The 10,742-nt window shown below is 38.7% G+C and overlaps 1 long non-coding RNA gene across 1 annotated transcript; it reads right to left on the bottom strand.

Moving 5' to 3' along the window:
• Positions 1-2,010: 2,010 nt before the first annotated feature.
• Positions 2,011-4,898, bottom strand: LOC310732836. The gene is made up of 2 exons (XR_014535559.1): positions 2,765-4,898; positions 2,011-2,691 (listed from the first exon to the last, which is right to left on the bottom strand). It is a non-coding gene; the product is annotated as an uncharacterized lncRNA (long non-coding RNA).
• Positions 4,899-10,742: the final 5,844 nt, after the last annotated feature.

Genomic DNA, 10,742 nt, shown 5'->3' with positions numbered 1-10,742 from the left:
ATCCTGAAAGTGTTCAATGGGGTTAATGCTTTGTGCAGGTTACTGTATGCAGCCAAAAATGTCTGTCTATATCTGACTATGGTTATAGGTATGGGTATATTTATATGGTATATTTATATCTATATTATATATAGTTGCTCTTTATATTAAAAAATATAAAGAGCAACTGGGTATGAATTGACCACCTACTGTACAAATGATCCATGTAACGCCTACACATGCTTGTTTCATCTATTGTAATTAGTCAATCATTTACTCAGTCAGTTGCATCTATTTTTATTCTGATTTGATATATGAAAAAAAAATCATGCTTTTTCCAATGAAAAGCTCAAGTCACATTGTGAGATACAATAAACTGAATGATGCAAATAATATTGATAATATTGAGCAATATTTGATGTTAAGTCCATGTTGTTTAAATAATGCTGAACAGCATGTAAATCTGTGATAATTGTAAACAATTCAACATAGATTACACCTTATTTTAATTCTTTTTTTTTTACCTGTTAATTCCTTGTTTTGCTAGTCATCTTAGCAGCCTCTCCTGATTTAAGATAAAGAAATACCTCCTTTTTCAGAAGGAGTGGGATCTTGGTCAGATTTTAATGTGCATTATACTGTACCTCACCTAACATATATTGTATTATATGAAGAATACTTAATTATGAAATTTGTTGACTGGATTGTTTACCCAGTATGAAATAAAAATCACTTTTATTCAATGAGACATTGTATTATATGAGCAAAGTAAGAACCTATTGAGTGATGTAGGAAACGCTAACAGCTCCTTACAGTAAATTACTATATATGTGCAAATGCAGCAGGTGTAGTCAATCATAAATCCCTGTACAATGACACCATGTCTGCAACCATGTTGTTTACAAGCAGCAGCATCTGAGTGAGAGGGATTCCCCCATGTCATGTCAACTCACATGTCGGCTGGAGTGGAAACATTGATGTCAGCATCTGCTTTTTATCAATTACCGGTATCTTTCTCAGCGCATTAAACTTTAAGGCCTCTGCTGGGTAATGACTGTGAGGGAGTGTGTGTGTGTGTGTGTGTGTGTGTGTGTGTGTGTGTGTGTGTGTGTGTGTGTGTGTGTGTGCAGGCTGACAGATGATCATTGGCAAACCGACAGCGAACAGATAGAAGAAGGCAAAGCTAATGGAGTGCGAAGTGAATGACAGAGGCCGAGAGAGACAACGGGAGACAGAGAGAGAGTCAATAATATACTGTAGGGTGTCAAAACACTATGCTATTGCAGGATGCTATGTAATTTAGTGCAAAAAAAAGTCTGAATAAATAGCTTTCAGTGCTTAAACACTTAAAGGTAAAAAGCAAAATATATGCCTTGGTCATGAAAATTTTAAAGCATTGTGCCAAATAAAAAATGTTTAAGATTTAATTTATCTGCTTCACCAATATATTTCCAGTTAGAACTTCCAACTCTATATATAAAAAGGCAACCAGTAACCTCCAATTTTCAAACTAGTTATAGCGGCTCTTTAGTTTTATACATTACATTGTACAATGGATTTCTTGCATTCCTTCAATGCATCCAATACCAGTATCAGGTGTACGATGTGGTGTGGCCAGTAAAATGCCACTCACTCAACATTCCTTCTTCTCTTTTCGCTGCCATTACCCAGATGAATTTTTTAATTTACCTTTCCCAACACCGTTACCACGCTGCCTCATACCACCACCCCAGACCTCTCTTTAGAGTCTAATTATCCTCTGCCTTCTGTTCTATAGACTCCTCCTCGTGATAAAAAACAGTCACTTCCAAAGCAAACTTGTTCTTAATTTTCTCTGACAGACTCCTTTAAACATGCTGGCAGAATGCAGTGTCTAATTGAAAACACATTCCTATTCCAAACAAATTAAGCACAATTAAGGGCCCTGAGTTATGAGTATCTATCATGATGAGATGTTTTGGTAAAAATCACCACATTTAGATCAAAGTCGTCCGACCCTTAGCTTAATTGCCTCATTAGAGTCCTCTGCAATGGGCTTCATAAATACAGGGCCGGAGAGTTTCATTTGGGAATTACTCTAAAAGACGACCCTTAAAGTAAATGCTTCCACATTTTTATAAAAGGTTCATCTGTTTTAGGAATAAACAGGATTTCTTTTTCTTTTATGGTGAATACTTTGGTGGTTGTGTTATCTTCAGTGCGGTTTCTATTTTCATTACGGGCTGGTGTGGAGAATTGTAATGTCGCAGTGAGAGTCCAAAAAGTACCTCGGTGGAAATATATCCAACAGTGTAAAACAGTTCTTTGTGCATGTTAGGTAAAATATTTTGCCCTAATCAGAAAAATCAGCAGTTGACTGCTTTTATAACATCTCTGCTTAGTGAAAATGTTGTCCCCAAGCACTTAGGTAAGTCCAAGGGTCTGAAAAGTAGCTTGAATTGGCACTCTAACAGTGTAGACTTCATCTCAGATCATTTTAATTCACCATCTTAAATGAGCAGCCCACATTTATCCAACAGACTTTTCTCATTTTGTGCACCACTTTATTGGTGAGCTGCAGAAAGGAGGGGGAGATCCTGCTAGAAAGTGGAGATACAGGCTTTTTTAAAACATTTTTAATCAATCCTATGTTATGTGGCTCTGCTAAGATCTCGTACTTTAATTAACAATTAACATTGCACACTATCAGTGCTTAATTTATTTAACACAGAACTACACTGAACTCAAAACTAACTACATGAAGTGTATTTAAGAACAGTTTTTTTTGAGTATATGAGGTAATCACATTCACAAAACTTTTTTTTTTTTTAAGAAAAAAGTGAGAATATGTGGTAGTCTCTTGTGGAAAAAGTTTTTGTGAATATGATGACCACATATACTCACTTTTTTTGTGTGATAAAGTGTTTGTGTATATGTGGGGTAGTCATATATGGGGTATATATGGGGTAGTCATATTCACAAACACTTTTTTAAACTAAACAATTGAGTATATGAGGTAGTCATATTTACAAAAATGTTTTTTCACAAACAACTATTGAATATTGTCTCATATACTGATGCAGCTACATTTGTCAATAAATAAAAATAAATTTTAAAAAGCCTGAAATCACTGAAATTTGAACTACTGAAATCCACCAAAATCACCCTGATGTTAACTATATGTCAGTTGCTTGTGGCTTCTTAGTGTGCAATTTATATGTTGCTGGCATCATACCTCCTTGTCACTGAGACAATCAGAATTTAATTGGTTAAAAAAAAATAATAATAATAATTCTCAGCATAACATTAAGTGACATTAGGAATCTGCCTTATACCCTCATCTCAGTTACAATTCAATTACATCAAAATTTGACAAAATAAAGATAATACACCCTGACCCTGATTCAGTGCATCTGTCAAAAAATTTTATTACATAACCAAAGCTTTTACCCCTCCAATATGCCTGTAAACATTTAATCCAACATCCTGCATGTGGATTTCATTTAGTATTTAAGTTTCCTATCTCTCCTACTGATTTACACATACTTCTAGTGAACTGAGATAGCAGCAGTTAAAGTCAAGCTCTAAATAGAGAGGTTGTTTAAGGTCTATAAGTCAGAGCCACTCAGAGCAAGAAGATGACTGATGGCGCAGAAGCAGACAGAATCCCCTTGCTGGGTTTATTGCCCCCAAACCAGCTCTTACTGCATATGTCCCTCATCCTGCACTGACAGTGCTAATAGAATATGCATAGGTCTATTAGCATACAAGCTAATGTTGCCCCAGAGGGAGGGCACAGACATCAAACTTTAAGTAGAAATCAAAACAGAGAAAAAGAAAGAGGAGGGGGAATTAAAAGGACAGCATCACCCTAAGAAAACATGGCCTGGGGCACAAGACGCATTACATATGTATTTGTACTGGAGAAGCGATCTCTTATGCACTTGCACAGAAGGCCTTCAAAATGAAATGGGAAAAAGGCCCAATAAATGTGCTTAAGCTTCGTTCAGGCTTTCGTGATGTTGAAATGAATTGGGTGGAGACAAGACTGTTTGTCTGCATCTATCAACATGACGCCTGTATGTGACAGGACATACAGCCTTCTCCACATGCAAACATATGGACTGCAAATGTCAAAGAGCCTCCAATGCATATAGAATGTGCTTTTTTTTTTGCAATATTCTTAGTGTAGAATTAGACTGGCCCTTGAATGCATCTTTGCACTGCACAAACAGCTCAAGTCAGATTAGAATCTCTGATCTTCAGTCGAGCAAAACTGCCTTGCGTATTCTGGCACCCACCCGAGATTTATCGGCAAAAGAGCACGCTGCATTCTCTCTGAACCCTGACACCAAATCAGATACATTTCCGCAAGCCAGTAGAAATGAAAATAGCACATAAGAAAGCAATTTGGTTCGGCAATCACAAAAAAATGCAGAGCAAGGCTAATGAAGGACTAATTGAGTCACGTCCCGAGACAAGGTGAGCTGCTCTCCGGATCCCCAGCACTATGCTGGCGTACACGGTCATTATGGATACGTTAACCTCACATTGGGTGGAAGGAAGCAGGTCACAAGGGTAAAGAATTAAGCCGAGAAAGGACGGAACAAAGTAGGTACAATAGCACAAAAAGAAACTGTCAATACATACCTGCATCATTTTCAATAATAGACCAATTATGGAGTCATGCATAGTCTAGGCATTTTCAGACACCCTCATTAAGGGCCATATGCCACACCACAGGCTTCACTGCATTCGAAATTCTTTATCATTATAAATGTAATATGCATATAAATTAGTTAAATAGTCATATACTTTTTCTCACTGGACACTGAACAAATGTATATACTAGTACCTACACACTATTAATTTAAGAAATTTTTAGATTCAACAATTGTAAACTACATAAGATCATTAAAATGTCAAAAAAAAAAAAAAAACACCACACAAGTTCCAAATTCCACATATTTTTAACGAGGGTTCCGTATAATTCAATTTGGCACATCTTTTATGGGATTTTCATTGCTAAAATACCTTTAACAGTCCTGTCCTGTTACTGAAGCAGACTCATAAAATTTTTGCTCGGTGGTAACTGGTGCGATATTAAAAAAGCAGACACCGTTAAGAGGAATCGGCTTTGTATTTAATTGGAATTTGAGAAAAGAAGGAATGGTGGAGAGCAGACCTGCCCGTCAAACGACTTTTATTAGCAGGTTTTATTGCCAGGGTCACCAGGCTGTAGGTGTCTCCTTTTGGCTGACATTGACTAACACAAACCATCTCTACCACCAGATATAGTCTTTAAGCTCAAATCCAACTCTCAGCAGCATGGCTAGCAAGATTTGTGCAATTTTACTAAATTGAGGGTAAGGGTTAACATGTTTGAAGGTACCGCACAGGTAAAATAACTGCTTAAATCTGTAGGAGCTCGAATGTGATTGGGCTCTGTTTTTTGCCACATTCGTTTAGGATAGATTCAAACAGCATTGCAGGCACTGTAAAACGTCAAGCTTTACTTTTGGTACAGATGGTTTGGCACAGTGACAAAGCAAACGGGGCCTGGACCAAAACACCAACCTCTATTTCATGGCGGCTTAACACTTTCACTCTGTCTAGATTAGAGTTATAGCACTTTAACAGTGCAGCCAAGCCCAAATCATTCACAAAAGTCCTGTCCAGTACACCGATATTAATTTGAGAATGGGAATAAAGAGCGATGAAAATCACAATCGTCGCTGTGAAGAAAAGGAGCTCGAAAATCTTTATTCGATTGAACATGACTGCAATTGATACCAAGCGGGGGGGTGTTAATACTGGGAATGATCAGGTGATTAGAACCATAAGTGTGTTAAGAGTGTGTGTCAGTGTCGAGTGAGAAATGTAATACAAGCTCTGGGTGCGTCCCTGAGGCTTTACATAGTGCATGGTTATAGATCACACATGCACATGCACATGCACATGCACACACACACACACACACACACACACACACACACACACACACACACACACACACACACACACACACGGTCACCGGGCCCCAGGCCTGAGCTCATGTAGTACTGTGTGTCTACCAGTGAGACATGCCCTATGTCTGTAGACATGCGTACACATTCTATTAAAAAATATTTAATTCTATTTGTGTATTTATTTGTTTATTCATACGGTATATGTGACCTGTAACACTGAACAAGTGTGTAATAAATTTTAATTGAATTCAGAAGGGACCACAAATATAAAAATGCTGAAGTTGTGCATGGATTTGGACTGTATTCATTTGCAATCGTTCTGCATTCATTTTCTGCATTAGCTTCAACTTCAAAGGGGGATTTCTCAATAATAATAATAGGAATATACATGCATGTGCAGAGCATTTCTTCAGATCGTAAACCCAGGACACTAAATACCTAAATAGGGAAAACAAGTGCAATAAGAAGAGAAAAGGAATCTGTAGTATTCTGTATATGTAAACCGTTTTGCTGAATCTCTGAACACCATAAAGGCCTAAAGTCTGGCCTCTTTCTACCACCAGGAGGTGTATATGGGCGAGGGGTGTGGTGGAGTAGGGTGGATTTGTGGGCATTTGGTGTTGCTACCATGCTTCACTTCCAAGAGAGATTGAGTGGGGAGGAGGGGGCTGCACAGAAGGAGCCATTGTTGATTACTCATTACTTAACCTGTAATGTGTTCCGCCCCCTTTGTCTGCATGTCATGCTTCTTTTCTCCCCCTTATTTCTCTCAACTCTCGCTGCTCTCTTCCCCAATAAATGGAAAAATATTCCCAGCCCCAGGCTAACGCTGAACTTCTCACTCTCTGCATCCAATTTGGAGCCACTGCTCCTTATGATGTAACCCGACAGTCCCAACATAGGAGAAAGGCCACAGAGAAAAAGAGCGAGAGACAGAGAGGCAGACAGACAGAAAGAAAGACAGAAAGACGGAGGGGGAGAGGAAGTCAGAAAGTGTACTTTGGGCCTCTAAGGTTGCATTTCTTAACCTTGCTACTTAAAATCCAGTAACACTGGTATGAATGCTTTAGTTCTGGCCAGCATATGTTGTATATGCAGACGAATGGTAATTAGAGGCTGCCCCTACGCTCGCTTTCTTTAGTGTTCTAGTCCAACTGTTATTCAGATCAAATACTTCCTCAGCTGACATGTCCACCTGAGTGCCTTCAGTTATAAATCTTATCTTGTACCTGGTCCTGATTAGAAATCATTCTCCTGGCTAGCATTATATTAAAAAGATCATATTTGGCACCACAGATCCATCTTAGAGAACCATTCTAAAGCTTAAGACCTGGAGTGAAATTGCTGAAGAAAAAAAGACACCCCAGCCATGCTAAAACCCTGGCCAATTTTGTTAAATAAACTTCTCATAAAGCAAATGTCAATATAAATATGCACGTGAACCATCACTGTACACTTATGGAGCAATGATGAAAATCAATGTCAAGGTCAATGCACGAAGAAACCACCTCAAACTCCAACGCAAAGTGGCCTGGCAACCTTAACTGCCCAGGAGTTCTGGAGACTTCGAGGCAGGAGTCATGGCAGATTGAAATGGTACACTTCTCACGGCCCAATCTCAAGCATGACTTCATGCCGAGCTGTCACACACCGCAGGCTGCATTCCCTTCGAATTGGCACAAATACGGTGGATACGACGCAGACAGAAACCACCGCTGCGGGTTGGAAATGAGTGTGTACTGCTTATGGTTTGACATAATCAAGGGGGTCTGCAAAAGTTCCCATCATTGGCTTATTTCATTCAAGCCAGAAATGGAACTCAATCACACTTTCTGCCAAAGGAGGAGGACTGGGAACGTTAGCGCTGTTTAGCATGACAGCGCTGATGATGATGATGGCAATGATGATGGAGTATCCACGCCGATGACCGAAAGCAGGTCCGTTTCGTTTGGCCAACATTTTCTGCAGGGAAAGATGCTTTGTTTGTTAGCTCCTGACCTCCCATGCGAGTGTGCATGTGTTAGACGTGACCCTTTAGTGTGAGGTGGTGTGTATGTGTGTGTGTCTGTGCAGTGTCAGGCTCATTATGAGCTGATAAAAACTTCTGGGCCAGGTTCATCCATCATGTCCCGCCTCTAATCAGCATGTGTGTCACTGTAACTAAACAGAGCCTTGAGCAGCGCTGCCACGCGATTGGCTGTGACAGGGAGAAATAAATCTGCCTCCAGCCAATCGGGGACAGGCAGCAGAGCGTTGCAGCGAAGGTGACAGACATTTGAGGTCTCAACTGATGCAAAATTAGGAGAGCCCGGTTCAACCGCAGCCTCGCAGGAAACAACAAACAGCCAATGAAACAGCAAACCACTCTGGATCAGCTTAAGCTAGACAAAGAGGGGTGTTTCGCTCGAGTTTTCATGTTAGAGTGTAGACAGTTCTATTTAATGCCAGTTAGAGGAACTCACATCTCTCTGTACTACCACAAATCTTTGTCGTGTTCTGTTTTCTACCCTGTACAAAATGCTCAAATCAAATCGCACCACATGGGGGTTTGGCCTGAGATGTGAACAGTGTCACCTTTTACAAACAAATGTACAACCATATATTTAATAAAATATCTTCATATTCAGGCTGAACCAATTCAGACCTGCGATATGCAATGCCATTAATCAGAGTCGGTGTAAATAGAAAGTATTAGAACAGCAAAACATATGTAAGCTTTGATGGTCTGATTTCATTTTTCACTTAACACACAGTCACAACCTTTTAAACTGTACGTCATGTGAACAAAAAGTCGCATTACTGAAACATGAACAAACATTTGGTTACTTTCCACTATTGACCCAACCCAGCTCAACAGGTTCCACTGCTCATTATAGCAGGAACATGACAACATAACCACACATCATTTTAAGTTTTATTTTGGCTTGTGAACTTTTTTTTATTCAACGTTTCTTACTGTATATCTGATTTATTTTAGTAAAAGAAAAAAAACGAACGAGAAGAAACAGCATGCCCTCTGCCTGAAGCAGAGTCTGTGGCTTGTTGGTCTGTTTCTCATGTGGCGCATGGCTTATTTTGTTTACTCCTGTTTCCTTATGTACTGCACAGAAGCGCTGATGTCCATGACCACACACACACACACACACACACACACACACACACACACACACACACACACACACACACACTCACACACACACACACGTTTGTCTTGTTACTGTAAGTACCTTTCACTGCCAAAATTATGCACACTAACCTTAACCTCAATAACGAAAAGAAAACTTTTTGGGCTTTTTATTTTTAATTTAAAGATTTAAATAATCATTTGGATTTATTTGGAAATATTAAAGCTAAAAGCTGTAGCTTTTGTTATTTGTTCACCAACTAAGTGTCCCCTCAAGGTCAAAACTGTCTTCCAATCCTTATGGGTATATCTAGTAAAACCAAATAAAGAAAGTAATTAATTAATTAATAAATTAATAAATAAATAAGCACACATACAGTAGACAATGAGCCTGCTTGGTTTCTGAACACAGTGTTTCCCAGAAAACCAGAGAAAGCATCTCGTTGGTGTGTTACATTTGAGCACCACATAAACAAACATAAGTAGAAACCACAGCTGGCACTGTTATTCCGCTGCTTTGACAGACAGAATCGTAACAGCAGACCCCTTTTTTCTCCATTCTACGTTTCTAAAATGATCTCACTCTAATTCAGATCTCACTCTGGATGCAGACCTGACCCAAACCGATTCACTCTGCTCACTGACTTCTTACAGCTGAGAACGGTAACACGGATCAGCTTTTTTTTTTCGACCTGTGGGAGTGCCCCTGCTTTTCTTTCTCTCCCTTCGTCATGGGGAAAGTGAAAAAACAGAGCTTGTAAAGTAACAGTTCTATTGGCCTAAGGGAAATATAGAAAATATAAGGCTGAAGCAGAATAGCGGTGGAGTGGAGTGTACATGCTGGAAAAGAGAATGTTTGGTGGCTTGTAGATTCATTTAAAACAAGTACAATGAATCAGACTTTGCAAAAGAATGAGTAAAACAAATTCTAATACACAAATTTGACCATAATCATATCATACATTTGATCATATAAAATTGATTATCACCATAATATGAAATGCTGTATCGCATTTCCAATTATAATTAAGATCTAGTTTGTGTGTTATTAATTACATTATTATGGAGAGCTTTTTAATAATTGAATGTAATTTAGATATATCATATATATATATATATATATATATATATATATATATATATATATATATATATATATATATATATATATATATATATATAAACAGATTTTTGCCGTTCCAAGGCACATTATTTGCCTTATTGCTACTTCATACCTTATGCTCCTTTATCCTCTATGTGCTTAATGGTTTAATAACATATGTCTGTTTTTTATTTTTAACACTAGTAGTTAGCCTGGATCATATTTCGTAGTCCACTGGTTAGGGAGTGAGAAAAAAAGAAGCATAGAAAGAAAGAAAAAAAAAAAAACATGCACTCATTTCTGCAATGTAAAATGACACTATATCAAATCAAGCATTTCCATATGTTGGCTGTTACTGCTGTGGTCCAGTGTGTGTGTGTGTGTGTGTGTGTGTGTGTGTGTGTGTGTGTGTGTGTGTGTGTGTTTGGGGGGGGGGGGGTGACTGAACAGCAGCTTAATATCAGAGACATGAGCAAATGGTTGCGGGATATGATGGGCTAGGGAGCCACCTACTGTGAACACTAGAGCTTAACTTTGCCCACTAGCATTGTTTACCACTGAGCCTGGAAAAGAAGCCAAACCCAGGGCT

Source organism: Silurus aristotelis (genome assembly GCF_946808225.1).
Source record: "Silurus aristotelis genome assembly, chromosome: 11".
Lineage (NCBI taxonomy): Eukaryota > Metazoa > Chordata > Actinopteri > Siluriformes > Siluridae > Silurus > Silurus aristotelis.
Note: the sequence above shows the minus strand (reverse complement) of the source record. Positions and strands in the feature narration are given on the sequence as shown.